Below are 14,484 nucleotides of genomic sequence, written 5' to 3' on the forward strand. Positions count from 1 at the left end.
GGGTCCGAGTCCTGTTAGGCAGGTGAGGGGGGTGGTTACTCAAGGGGAGGAGGTGTGGTCAAGGTGAAGGACACAGAACAAGATGGAGTCGGCCGGCGTAGGCCCGCCCTTTCACTAGCCCCCCCACCCCCAGTTCCCACCACTCTGGAAATTTGCAGAAATCTTTGGCATAAGTAGAAAACCCCCAGCTTGCATCTGGGTCCAACCCCCTCATTCTAAGGATGGAGAAACTGAGAGTCAAAGAACAAGATCACATCCTTGGACACCTGTCACAGTTTGGGCCAGGAACCAGAACTTCCAGCTCCCAATATGCCCTCCTGGAGGTGTCTCCGAATTACTGACGCTTGAGGCAAGAGCCGGCGAGGAGGGCATCAGGCCCCTTCGGAGCTCAGCTTAGTTCCCCTTGGTCCATCTGACAGAATCTGCTCTCTGGGTTGCACACGGGAAGAGGGGGACCAACTCCTTCTGCTTCTAGGGCAGGTGCAGATGGGGCCACCTCTCTCGGTAGCCACAAACACCATGGAATGCAGCGAGAGACCATAAAATGTTTGGAAATGGTTCCGAAACCATCCCTGTCGCATTCCTCCCACCTTTGAAAATTTATGTCGTTGCTGTCTTAGAATTCTCCTTTCTAGCAACCTCTGGGGCATGTTAGCAACCAAAGCAGCAGCTTTGGGGAAATAGAAGAACAACCTTTGAATTAAACCCGTTGACTCTATATAGTTTTCAAAAAGAATAGTGGTTCACTGGCTAGCGGTGTGCATTTGATGAGTGAATTTTGCACTGTTAATGAGGTGAGTCAGAAGAGCTATTTTTAAAAAGGGATTAGTTATGAATATGATATGCGTATTTTTGGAGATAAAAGGGCTTTAGTTGATAAAAAATTGAACCGGGAAGAGACCAGGAAGAAACACTGATAACCCCCAGGACTCCCGATGTGGAATAAATGTTACTGCTGGTGACAGAAAAGTTAATGAGTTTGAAATAAAAATAATTCCGTTGCTTCCTGGGCAGAGAGACCCGAGAGCACAGAAACTCCATAGGCCACTCTGAGATTTGTAATTTAGTTGTAACCATTGCCATAAATGGGATTTAGAACTGGATTTTGTGTATTAAAAATTGAGGGCCACGGATAAAGAACAGTTCTAATTTCAATTACTTGGGCCTTTGTGGTCTGTGTGGTGGATATTTACTGGCCGGGAATAGAGTGTTGTTTTCATAGGTCCTGTATGTTCACTTGCTTCCTAGGCTGGGCCCCTTGGGTACCCTTGGGTACCTTTTTCTTTCAGCTGGAAACCGTGTTTAGGGCACCTGGGTGGCTCAGTCAGTTAGGCGTTGGACTCTTGATCTCAGCTCAAGTTTGTGGGTTCGAGCCCCGCGTATGACTCTGTGCTGATGGCATGGAGCCTTCTTGGGATTCTTTCTCTCTCCATCAAAATAAATCCATAAACTTGGAAAAAAAAAAAAAGAAAAAAGAAAACCTTGTTTAGAGCACAATTCTCCTGTCCTTCCCAGAGTCTGTTTCTTTTTGGTCACTGGGGCTGGCATTTTCTGTGAATTGGTTGTGGCAAAGGTATCTCTTGCCTGCCTGAAAAGGGAGAGAGATGTGGTACTTCTGGTTGCTTCCCATTAAATAGTCTATTTTTCCAGGAATGTGTATGCGATGGGCCACTGTTCATCTTTTTTGGACGAGCTCAAAAAAAAATTCTCATGCAAATAGTTTTAGCATTTTTCTGATTATAAATATAATAATGCTAATTGCAAACATTTTAGAACCTATAGAAATGCATATTTAAAGAAACACCCGTAGACTCTCCAACCAAAGATATTTGCTGTTAGTAGAATATTCTGATGGAGATTCTTTCTTATGCTGAAAGGTACCTAAATCTTCACATATATATTTAAACATAAACATGGTGCCAGGTTACACATGGACTTGAAAAACTTGCTCTTTCTAGTTAACTCTGTGTTGTGGACATACTTTGTTCATGCTATGATGATTTGAATGCCTCTGTTGTACCTCATTGTATAGATGTTCTGTACTTTATTGAATCAGCATCTTATCATGGGTATTTAGATTATTTTCAGTTTGTCATTGTTACAAGGCTGCAATGTTGATATTTGTACCAGCGTCCTACATCCTCAGGACAAATTCCTAAAAGAGGAATTTCCGGAAAGTAGGAAGCAGTCTTTCAAGCTTCTAGATCCTACTGCCCTACGGCCTGACACAATCATTTAAATCTTTGCCTAAGGAGGTGGGAACTTACTGTTTTCATTTGTATTCCTTAATCGGTAAGGTTTTTGGTTTTGTTCCCTCCACTTGTATTTATTCTTTATTTACTAGACGGATCAGCTCTTGCAAGTTGAGATTTTCATCTGTTGGCCCATTTTCTACCTCCTGTTCCTAGAGAGTGCTTGACACACAAAAGCAGCTCAAATATTTGTTGAATGTCGAATGAATTAACTTTCTTGTCCTTTGCTCATTCCCCCCCCCCCCCACTGAAAGGTGCCTGCCTTTTTATTATTGCTTTTGAAGAGCTTCTTATATAGCTATTAGATCTTTGTCATATAAAGTGCAAATATTTTTCCCCGTTTGCTATAAAGTGCAAATATTTTTCCCCGTTTGCTATAAAGTGCAAATATTTTCCCCCTTTGCTTTTTATGTTTCAACACTGAGAATTTTTATGTTTACACAGGGAAATATTTACTTAGTTATTTTTTTTACAGGGTCATTGTATCAATATTCTCTTTAGCTTTACCTTTCTTACTCAGCTTGAGAAAGGGCTTTCACCTTCTAGAATGGCAAAAAGGCAACCTTGTTTTTTTTTTCTAGTACGTTTTAATCATTTCAATTTCAACCTGTAAGAAATTAATTCATCTGAATGTATTTTGATGAACAGTGGGGTTATACCTTGAACTGTTTTTCCCCCAAGTGATGTGCCAATATCACAGGAATCTCTCCTTTGGCCCCATGGTTGTAAGATCTTTGCAGACAGAGAACTGCAGGGAGGGAACTAACATTTATTGGGGGGCTGCTATTTTCCAGTTGTGTGCTACCTGTTCTGCTTAATGTTCCTGAAGGAACCCTGCGAGGCAGAAGTTACCTCCAGCTTGTGGATTAGCAGGTGGAGGCTTAGAGAGGCAAGAAGTTTGAGGAGAGTCCATGAACTTGGGCCCGAGGGCCCCCAATCCCTTGCAGTTTCCATGGCATTCTGTTGCCTCCTCTGTCCAGCCTCTGTGTGTCTCAGTGCCCAAGGGTGTTCTGTCCGGGGAGCAGGGCTGCAGGCATTTAATGTGCTAACAGTTGACCTTGCTAAGCCTTGAAAAAAAAAAATGAAATTCTTGAGTTAAGAAATTTAGAGAAAAGGAGTGTTTTGGGGGAGAAAGCAAAGATGTATTTATAGCCTCCCTTTCTATTCCTAATATCCGAACATATTTTTCTTAGCTCCTGGACTTGGGGTTGCTGAAGAGAAGTGCAGCAGCTAGAAGCAGAGAGTATGCATTTTTAGCACTTACACGGAGCGAAGGTTAACGTGTAGGAAATAAGGGTAATGATGGTTATTTAAGATGTGTAAGATGCATTCAAAGTCATAAGTGCTTGACAATTTTAGAATGGCAGGTGTTATTATTTTATTGTTAAAACCCAATTTGCTCTGTCGAGCTGAGGCCCGACACTCCAAGTGATAAGTTATTAAAGAGTGAGGTTTTGTTCACTGGCTGGGCTCTGTTGTAGTTTTTATGCAACATCAGTATTTTGCCATCGTGTCGTTTCCAAGTCGTGAACTCAATGTGAATAATCATTTGAGCACACTTCTCATGATGCTAAGAACTTAAATTCTCCACCAGTGTTAATCACTGACAAGGCAGCACACTAACACTTAGCACAATGGAAAACACTTGTGCATTTTTAGAAGCTCATACTTAGGCACACTGGCACACGAGCCTGCATTTTTAGGTTCATTCATTTGAATTATTAGGACGCCGTGAATTTGAAACTTGGACAAAATAACAACAATTTTGTATTTTAAAAAGGTAAAATACAATATATGGCATATTTTGTTTTCATCATTATAAATATATAACAAATGATATAAAAATAAGAATAAACATTATGTAATAGATAATACAAGACAAATATTATGGAAATATCTATATTCTATATTACCTCTATAATGTCACCAAAATTAAAAAAAATTTTTTTTGAGAGAGAGCGCGCACGTGAGTGGGGGAGGGGCAGAGATAGGTGAAGACAGAGTATCTGAAGGGGGCTCTGCACTGACAGCAGAGTCGATGCGGGGCTTGAACTCATGAACTGTGAGATCATGACCTGAGTTGAAGTCAGATGCTTAACCGACCGAACCCCCCAGGCGCCCCTGTAATGTCATTTTTTGTACATATTCTCTCCTGGTGTGGCTGGCTTCTTGCCCATTTTATTCACAGTGGCTTAGTGAGAGCGTATACCTTCGTTTTGAAGAAGTTCGGTTTATACAAAAGTAAATGGCTTTTTGTGTTCCTACAATGGCTTGGATCTACCAAGATGGTGAAGCTTTTCTCCTGTATTTTCTTCTAAAAGTTTTATGACTTAGCTTTTACCTTTAAGTCTCTGATCCATTTCAGATGAATTACTGTGTATTGTGGAGGGTGTATGTTAAAGTCCATTTTTTTTTTTTTTTTTTTTTTTTACCCGTAGTTTGTATCGAATTGTTTTCGTGCTGTTTGTTCAAAGATTCTGTTTTCCCATTAAATTACTTTGGTGCCTTTCCCAAAAATCAGTTATATGTATGTATAGGCCCATTTCTAGACACTGTATTTTGTTCTATGCTGGTACTACAACATTTTAATTACTGTAGCTTTATAATAAGTTTTGAAATCAGATAGTGCAAGACCTCCAACTTTATCTTTCTTTCAAAAATTGTTTTGGTTATTTTTGGTATCTCCATATAAATTATATTTTAAATAAATATTTATTCATTTTTGAGATAGAGAAAGAATGAGAGAGAGAGAGGCATCCCTCCATATAAATTTTTGAAGCAGCTTGTTAATTTGTATAAAATTGCAGTGTAGTATTTCTATTTTATTGTGTTGATTCTGTAGACCAGTTTGAAAGAACTGACATCTTAATAGCATTGAGACTTTAAATCCATGAACACAGTGTATTTCTCCATTTATTTAAGACTTAATTTTTCTCAGCAATATTTTTGAAATTTCAGTACATGGGTCTTGTATATCTTTGATTATGTTTATTCCTAAGTATCTTATGTATTTGATTAGGTATACAAATGGTATTTTTAAAAATTTCATTTTCAGTTGTGTTTTGCTTATATCTAAAAATAGAAATGATTTGTGTACATCAATCTTATATTCTGGGACGTTGTTATAGTCATTCATTCTAATGATTTCTTTAACGTTTATTTATTTTTGAGAGAGAGAGAGAGAGAGAGAGAGATAACAAGTCGGGGAGGGCCAGAGAGGGAGGAGACAGAGAATACCAAGCAGGCTCTGTGCTGATAGCCTCATGTGAGGCTTGAACCCACGAACCCTGAGATCATGACCTGAGCTGAAATCAAGCGTCGGACGCTTAACTGACAGCCATCCAGGTGCCCCTCTAATGGTTTTTATCTTATTTTATTTTTTTTATTTTTTCAATATATGAAGTTTATTGTCAAATTGGTTTCCATACAACACCCAGTGCTCATCCCAAAAGGTGCCCTCCTCAATACCCATCACCCACCCTCCCCTCCCTCCCACCCCTCATCAACCCTCAGTTTGTTCTCAGTTTTTAAGAGTCTCTTATGCTTTGGCTCTCTTCCACTCTAACCTCTTTTTTTTTTTTTTTTTTCTTCCCCTCCTCCATGGGTTTCTGTTAAGTTTCTCAGGATCCACATAAGAGTGAAACCATATGGTATCTGTCTTTCTCTGTATGGCTTATTTCACTTAGCCTCACACTCTACAGTTCCATCCACGTTGCTACAAAGGGCCATATTTCATTCTTTCTCATTGCCACGTAGTACTCCATTGTGTATATAAACCACAATTTCTTTATCCATTCATCAGTGGATGGACATTTAGGCTCTTTCCATAATTTGGCTATTGTTGAGAGTGCTGCTATAAACATTGGGGTACAAGTGCCCCTATGCATCAGTATTCCTGTATCCCTTGGGTAAATTCCTAGCAGTGCTATTGCTGGGTCATAGGGTAGGTCTATTTTTAATTTTTTGAGGAACCTCCACACTGTTTTCCAGAGTGGCTGCACCAGTTTGCATTCCCACCAACAGTGCAAGAGGGTTCCCGTTTCTCCACATCCTCACCAGCATCTATAGTCTCCTGATTTGTTCATTTTGGCCACTCTGACTGGCGTGAGGTGATATCTGAGTGTGGTTTTGATTTGTATTTCCCTGATGAGGAGTGACGTTGAGCATCTTTTCATGTGCCTGTTGGCCATCTGAATGTCTTCTTTAGAGAAGTGTCTATTCATGTTTTCTGCCCACTTCTTCACTGGATTATTTGTTTTTCGGGTGTGGAGTTTGGTGAGCTCTTTATAGATTTTGGATACTAGCCCTTTGTCCGATATGTCATTTGCAAATATCTTTTCCCATTCCGTTGGTTGCCTTTTGGTTTGTTGGTTGTTTCCTTTGCTGTGCAGAAGTTTTTATCTTCATAAGGTCCCAGTAGTTCATTTTTGCTTTTAATTCCCTTGCCTTTGGGGATGTGTCAAGTAAGAAATTGCTACAGCTGAGGTCAGAGAGGTCTTTTCCTGCTTTCTCCTCTAGGGTTTTGATGGTTTCCTGTGTCACATTCAGGTCCTTTATCCATTTTGAGTTTATTTTTGTGAATGGTGTGAGAAAGTGGTCTAGTTTCAACCTTCTGCATGTTGCTGTCCAGTTCTCCCAGCACCATTTGTTAAAGAGACTGTCTTTTTTCCATTGGATGTTCTTTCCTGCTTTGTCAAAGATGAGTTGGCCATACGTTTGTGGGTCTAGTTCTGGGGTTTCTATTCTATTCCATTGGTCTATGTGTCTGCTTTTGTGCCAATACCATGCTGTCTTGATGATTCCAGCTTTGTAGTAGAGGCTAAAGTCTGGGATTGTGATGCCTCCTGCTTTGGTCTTCTTCCTCAAAATTACTTTGGCTATTCGGGGCGTTTTGTGGTTCCATATGAATTTTAGGATTGCTTGTTCTAGTTTCGAGAAGAATGCTGGTGCAGTTTTGATTGGGATTGCATTGAATGTGTAGATAGCTTTGGGTAGTATTGACATTTTGACAATATTTATTCTTCCAATTCTTGAGCATGGAATGTTTTTCCATTTCTTTATATCTTCTTCAATTTCCTTCATAAGCTTTCTATAGTTTTCAGCATACAGATCTTTTACATCTTTGGTTAGCTTTATTCCTAGGTATTTTATGCTTCTTGGTGCAATTGTGAATGGGATCAGTTTCTTTATTTGTCTTTCTGTTGCTTCACTATTAGTGTATAAGAATGCAACTGATTTCTGTACATTGATTTTGTATCCTGCAACTTTGCTAAATTCACGTATCAGTTCTAGCAGACTTCTGGTGGAGTCTATCGGATTTTCCATGTATAATATCATGTCATCTGCAAAAAGTGACAGCTTAACTTCATCTTTGCCAATTTTGATGCCTTTGATTTCCTTTTGTTGTCTGATTGCTGATGCTAGAACTTCCAAAACTATGTTAAACAACAGCGGTGAGAGTGGACATCCCTGTCATGTTCCTGATCTCAGGGAAAAAGCTCTCAGTTTTTCCCCTCTAGTGGTTTTTAAATAAATTTCTTAGGAGTTTTCTGTGTAGATAATTATGTTGTCTACAAATAAGGACAGTTTTATTTTTCCCTTTCTAATCCTTTCCCTTTTATTCTTTTACTTTTGGTCTTATTGCATGGCTAGCACGCTCAGCACAAAACTGAATGGAAGTGGTAAGAGCAGACACCCCTGCCTTGTTCCTAATCTTAGGAGGCAAGCACTTGCTTTATCCATGGGCATGGTGTCAGCTGTAGGTTTCTGTACTACCCCTTATCCCACTGAAGAATTTCTATTTGTAGTCTGCTGAGAATTTTTTATCATGAATTGCTGTTCAATTTTGTCCAATTTCTTTTCTGCATGCATTGAAATGATCGTGTGATTTTTCTTCTTTATTGTGTACTTACAGTGAATCATACTGGTTGATTTTCAAATAATGAGTTAATATTACATTCCTGGGATAAACTCTACCCTGTCATGATACATTGTCCCTTTCACGAACTGCTGATTTTTCCCCCCTCTAACATTCTGTTCCCCTCCAACATTTTGTTCACCAGAGATATAGTGTCTTGTTACTTTTTCTTGAAATGTGTCAGTCAGGTTTTGGTATCAGGTTTATATGGGCTTCATAAAATGAGTTGGGAAGCATTTTCTCCACTTCTGTTTTGGGAGAGAATTTGTGTTAAGACGGACGTTATGTTTTTCTTAAAGTTTGCTCCTGTCTGAGAAGAATGTGAACAGCCCTAGCTCACAACAAGGAGTAAACTTGCACAAACTCCACTGGAATTGAAAGTAGACGAGACTGGTTGGATCAGAGGTGGATTATTACGGCACAGCAAATAGCAGGATTATTCCCTCCTGCAGGTTCCCCAGGGTGGTGTGGTGGGATTGAATGGTGGCTGTGCATGCACTGGGTTGTACTGTAGCTGACAGCCAAGGTCTCAGCACCTTCCTAAAGCAAGGGAACAAGCCAGTGTCCCTTTCCTGGGGAGTGAGTAATCCCATGGTAGTGATTCTGTGGTTGCTTTGGCCTATTTGACTGCTCATGGAAGTGGCCACAGACACTGCTCAGTGCTAGGGGATGGTTACGTCTCACAGGTTGGCATATTCACCAGGGTCATGCAGGGACACTCAGGGCCATTGCAGACTACCTCTCCAGTGAAATCATCTGGGCATGAGGTTTTCTTCATGAGAAGGTTTTTGATTATAGGTACAGTGTCTTTATTAGATATTGAGCTATTCTGATTTTCTGTTTTCTCTCCAATCAGCTTTGGTAATTTGTGTCACTGGAGGAATTTATCTATTTCATGTAAGTTGCCAAATTCTATTGGCAAAGGATTCATAATGTTCCTTTCTTATTCTTTTAATATCTATAGGATCTATTGTCATTTTTGAGATTGATAATTTGTGCTTAATTTTTAATTTAGTAGTCTTGCTAAGGGTTCATGAAGTTTGTTGATTTTTTTTCCCCCGAGATCAAACTTTTGACTTTATTACATTTCTCTATTTTTTTAGACTATTTTTTATTTCACTGGTTTCTGCTTTTACCTCTATTGTTAGCTGGTGTTTAATGAGTTCTTTTTCTAGCTTCTTAAGGTAGAAACTTCAGTCACTGATTTTAAATCTTTTTTCTTTTTTCTAGGATAGACACATAAAGCAATAGCTTTCCCTATGAGCCAGTAGAGCTGTGTCCCACAAATTTTGATATTTTGTCTTTTCATTATTATTAAGTTGAAATATTTTCCAATTCCCTGTGCCTTCTTTGATCCATGGATCATACAGCAGTGTATTATTTAATTTCCCAATATTTGGCATTTTTCATTTCTATTAATTTTATTGATTTATTTTTTGATAGTTTCTAATTTAATTTCATTATGGGTAGAAAACTAAGATGTCAACCTGTCCAAATTTATTGAAACTCATTGTATCCTGGTGTACATTCTCTGTGTACTTGCAAAGAATGTATATTTTGATGTTGGTTTTAGTGTTCTGTATATATCAATAAGTCAAGTTGCTTTAGGGGCACCTGGGTGGCCCAGCTGGTTAAGTGTCTGACTTCGGCTCAGGTCACGATCTCACTGTTCGTGGGTTTGAGACCCACGTTGGGCTCTGTGCTGACAGCTCAGAGCCTGAAGCCTGCTTCAGATTCTGGGTCACCCTCTCTCTCTGCCCCTCCCCTGCTCACCCACTGTCTCTCTCTCTCTCAAATAAATAAATAAATACAGATTAAAAAGTTACAAAAAAAAATCAAGTTGGTTTATAGTATGGTTCAGATCTTGTCCCTCTTTCAGGAATTTTTATCTACTCGTTCTATCAATTACTGAGAAACAGATATCAAAACTTCCAACTATGGTTGTGGGTTTGGCTTTTTCTCTCTTGGTTCTGTCAGTTTTTGCTTCATGTATATCCAAGCTCTGCTATTTGGTGCCTACTCTTTAGGACTGTGGGTCTTCCTCTTGCAGGGATTCTCTTATTGTTATGAGATGTCTCCCTTGATGTCTGGTGCTCCATCATTTCTTGGAATTTGTACTTTGTTTTAAGATTTTAAAGTACTCTCGGTGGCCAATGTGGGGCTCAGACTCATAACCCTGAGATCAAGAGTCACATGCTCCACTGACCGAACCAGCTCTTTTCCATCCTTATACGGTCATCTTGTGTCTTTATTCTTATGTTCACAATAATTGATAGTATCGCTCTTCATATACTCTTTGTTACTTCTAGTTTTTGTTCCTCAGTTACTCTTTTCCTGCCTTTTTGGGGGGGTTAATAAAACTATTGTTTAGCATTCTATTTTATTTCCTGTAGTGATTTCTTGGCTACATTAAAAAAAAATTTTTTTTAACGTTTATTTATTTTTGAGACAGAGAGAGACAGAGCATGAACGGGGGAGGGTCAGAGAGAGAGAGAGGGAGACACAGAATCTGAAACAGGCTCCAGGCTCTGAGCTGTCAGCACAGAGCCTGACGCGGGGCTTGAACTCACGAACTACGAGATCATGACCTGAGCTGAAGTCGGATGCTTAACTGACTGAGCCACCCAGGTGCCCCTCTTGGCTACATTTTAAATTGTTGTTTCTTTAGTGGTTGCTCTGGGGTCACCACTCTACACCCTTAACTTTATCTAAGCCTTATTGTTATGTTATTTATTAATATTGTTCCACTTTCTACTTCAGTTTTTACATCCTGTACCTGACACTCTTCATTGCCTACTTCAGATTTTCCAACTAACAAACGTAGAGCTTTAAAACAGTTTAATTCCATTTACTCACACTCTTTCTTTTGCGCTGTAGTCATTGTATATTTTACTCTTTCGTAATTACGATCCACAACTTACAATGTTCTCATTTATGTTAAACCATCCTTTTTGGACTTTTAAGGACGTTAAGAGAAGAAAAACACAGTCTTTTATATTTCTCCACAGATTTACCTTTGCTGGTGTGCTCTATTCTTTTGGGTACCTCGACGTTCCTTTCTCTTCAGCCTGAAGAACCCTCTTTACCCTTTCTTGTAATGCAGTCTGCTGGTGACAAAGTCCCTCAATTGTAAAAAAATAAATAAAATAAAATAAAAAATAAAACGTGTTCATGTACTCTAATTTTTGAAGGCTATTTTCAGTGTATATAAAATGCTCAGTTGGTGCTTTTTTTCTCTCAGACTTTACAGGTTGTCCTGTGTTTGAGTTTATGCAGAACGGTTTGTCTACACGCTTCTGTCTTCCAGGCCACTTCTCCCACTCACAAATGTTCTTCGTCTGCTTTCCTCACATTCTCCCCATTCAAGGTGCGACTCTTCACCCTCCTGACTTTCTGTTCTGTGCTGACTTCTTTCTTGTTTCCACTCGTCTATACATGAACATCTCTTTCTTGGCCATATCTCTGCTGAAGGGTAGTTGGGCCTGGTGGTGGCAGTGACCTGGGAGTCAACTTCAGAAGTTACTTCAGGACTGTTCTCTTACATAGACACCACATTCTGCCGGGTTTTCTGAACTGGGGACGTGTTTGTCTTCTATTTTTGGCATTGAGGGAGCAGTATACTCGTAGGGTAGCACCTCGGTCACAAGCCTGCTGGGTCATGAAGTGGATGAACATTCCTGCTTTCCCTCTCTCCTTCCTCAGCCCTCTGGGAGAAGTACTATTGGCCATGAGGCTGGGTCACAAACAGTCAAGTAGTGTATCACATCCTTGTTCGGCCCCCTTGTCTCTGCTGTTATGCACTGCCCTTTTGAGCATCTACAGGAATATCATTCCTTGCTTCACACAAAGCTCGCCAGGCCCTTCCCATCTTGGCATCCAATAGGGTGAATATTTTGGTAACATTTTCCAGGAGGTCTGTGTCCTGCCCTGGATCTTGGGTGTTATGTATTAACTTTCAGAGGCCTGTTTAATTTTGGCCCATAATCTGCAGTATGTGGTAGCTTTTTGTCAAATTTTGTGTTTTGGGGTTATCGCCATTACCTTATCCCATTCACAATGAGTTTTTCGCTCTCTCTCTTTTTTTTGTTATCTTTCTCTATATTTTGTAGGTTTCAAGGTAAGTTATAAAGTACAAAAAGCTTTCCTTTGTCATATCCAACTGAGAGTCCACACACTGTGTTTCAAATGGCTTTGGTCTAATTAGTTGATGCAGGTAACTGATAATAAAATGCCAGGAGAAAGGGCGAATCTGTAGAAGCTTCTGAAACGAAATATTTAACTGTATGTAATCTTGTTATTTGGCCAGAATTCTCTATTCCTCACTCTAAAATTTGCATTGTGAGGATTCTAACTATAATCAGGTTTCAATAAAATGTGTGTCACTCATGGCCCATCTTACTTAGTCGGAAGATATTTATTTAGCGCTAACTACATGCCACGCATTGTGCTAGGCGCTGCTTCAAAAGAACGGCATCAAGATGGGGAACGTCTGGATAATCTTTACAAATGAAAGTAGTGACTCCAGGTGACTGTCTAGTACCTTGTGTAGGGTTGACAGTCGGCACACATATGACTGGTTAATGTATGTATTTCAGTGATCGATTTGGGGGCATGGAACCTGCATGGGATTCTCTCTCTCTCTCTCTCTCTCTCTTTCTCAATCTCTCCCTCCACCTCTCCCCCACATACTCTCTCTCAAAATAAATAAACATTTAAAAAAGGAATTGTATCCAAAAAAAAAGATTGATGACAAGGGTACAGAAAACTCTGAATAAGCTCTTGACAGTTTTGCATAGCGAGATGGGCGGCATAGGGAATGCTTCTTGGCCATTTTGTCTCGGCTGATTTATTCTTCTGTCAGTCTTGGTTTCACATCCTCTTATTTCTTTTCATTATTTTCTCCTGGATGCTTTTCACGTGTCTCTTAAACATTCTGCCTGAAACTTTGTTGATAACCCCCTGAGAACAATCTGAATTCAATCAAAACCCGAGTGAAACATTTACTCCACACCCAAAGGAAAAAAGAAATCGGTTTCTTGGGATGCAGTTGGCACCTCCGTGAAATACTGAATCATTTCCCCAAAAGGGTGAAGGTAAACAAGTCACTTAAAACCTTCGGATGGATGGCGCATCTTGCCACGAGGCCAACTGTACATGTGAAGTGCGAGATAAGAGCACCTGGAGTGGTATATCTTGAGAGGCGTCACTGATTTGAGTTAAATGCAGGGGAGAGATACTGTTCACCCTCCCAGTGAAGCAGGCAGCAGCGTGAATGTTTAGGGCACCCGGATGGATTATGAGTTTTTCCACACCAGGAGATGAGGCAGGTGTTTAAAATGGCTGAAGTAGAGCCGAACCAATTACAGAGCCTGACAGTGAGAAGCTCTGATCAATTGCATTTACAAGAAGAGCTGACAATTAAACTGTCAGTCCAGGCAAATGACATGCTGAAATTTACAGCTGCATCAGTAAAAAATGTAATATTTATAGCCAACCAAATTAAAAAAAAATTTTTAATGTTTATTTTTGAGAGAGAGAGAGAGAGACAGAGTGTGCAAGTGGGGGAGGGACAGAGAGAGAGAGGGAGACCTGGAATCCGAAGCAGGCTCCAGGCTCTGAGCGGTCAGCACAGAGCCCTATGCGGGCCTCAAACTCACAGACCGCGAGACCATGACCTGAGCCGAAGTTGGACACTCAACCAACTGAGCCACCCAGGTGCCCCATAACTGACCAAATTTTAAAGAATGTTTTTACACCTAAAATATCTGAACTTACAATATCTCTCTCAGCACAGAGAACAGACTTAATAGGGTCTCATTAGACATCTAACAAGTACTTTGTAAAACATAATAGGAACATGGAGTGTGGTCAGGAGGGATTTGAGCCTAAGCTGCAATATGGGAAGGAGAACTTTTGGATGCTCCCATGGGCCCGATGTTCTAGAGAAGCAGTAGTTGCATTATATTAAGAGGATCAGTGATGTTTTCCTGAAGTGTATCAAGTCACAGGGAGTCGTCTCCAAGCTACATACAAGACTTCACCCAGCATTTGGAGGAGTCCTTTCTACTGGGATTTAAAATTCCATGAGGAACATGGTGACCAGCCTTCTCTAAATGCATGCTCAGTTTTTATCCTTTTGGTCTTCTTGAGCTGCCAGACTTGATTTTCTTGTTTCTGATTTGCACATTTTGTACAACTACATCAAGAACCTCCTTGAATTATGATGGCAGAGGCATTCAAATCCTGAACAAATGTCATTTAGGTATGCAGGGAAGATTTTCCACGGATTATTTATAATAACTTAAATTTCGAAAT

Source organism: Puma concolor, chromosome D2 (genome assembly GCF_028749965.1).
Source record: "Puma concolor isolate L17-30 chromosome D2, mPumCon1.1.hap2, whole genome shotgun sequence".
Classification (NCBI taxonomy): Eukaryota; Metazoa; Chordata; class Mammalia; order Carnivora; family Felidae; genus Puma; species Puma concolor.